This window comes from Stegastes partitus, unplaced genomic scaffold (genome assembly GCF_000690725.1).
Source record: "Stegastes partitus isolate 25-593 unplaced genomic scaffold, Stegastes_partitus-1.0.2 Scaffold306, whole genome shotgun sequence".
NCBI lineage: Eukaryota > Metazoa > Chordata > Actinopteri > Pomacentridae > Stegastes > Stegastes partitus.
Window position 1 is genome coordinate 87,413 of NW_007578037.1, and position 570 is coordinate 87,982.

Consider the following 570-nt stretch of genomic DNA (forward strand, 5'->3'; position numbering starts at 1 on the left):
TATAAATAGTTTTATGGTACACTGTTCTACCTTATTTAGGTCAGCTAATAGAAAGTCATCATTTTACAAATATGTTGTGATTTTCACTGTTTTTACAAGTTTTTCGTGTTTTGTTTCTTCTGGCTCTGCTTTTCTTCTCTCTCTCTCTCTCTCTCTTTTTTTTTTTTTTTACAATCTATGTTACCATGTAAAAGGCAAACTGAAATTCTATGTTTTCGTTTCAGCCACCTCATGTCTGAATTTAGTTGATTACTGAACTGAAAGCCAATTTAAGTGTGCTGAGATGCCAAAACAAAGCACCAAAAACCAGACAAACCATCTGTAGGTATCAATTTGTGACGAGGCCTGAGACACTTGTTGGTTTCAAAAGTCTTCGAGTATAAAGTGGAAGCGATTGTTATTGGATTAGCTGATATACTTACTGCTCCCACATGTCAAAGTTCATCCCACAGACAGATCATCCTACCTTGTTTTCCAAGCTTCACGATCGTAAAGCTAAAAAAAAATAAAAAAATAAAAAATGTTATAGTTTGGAGTTAAAAAACTTCCGCCTTTCCGTATGAGTGCGTC

The 570-nt window shown here is 34.7% G+C and overlaps 1 protein-coding gene across 1 annotated transcript in view; it reads right to left on the reverse strand.

The window, feature by feature from the left end:
• LOC103358352 (carbonic anhydrase-like) overlaps positions 1-545 on the reverse strand; it is an 11,955-nt gene extending 11,410 nt beyond the window's left edge. Inside the window, exon 1 of the mRNA XM_008283278.1 lies at positions 467-545. The gene's annotated coding sequence lies outside the window, so the exon portion shown is untranslated. The remainder of the gene's footprint in view (positions 1-466) is intronic.
• Positions 546-570: the final 25 nt, after the last annotated feature.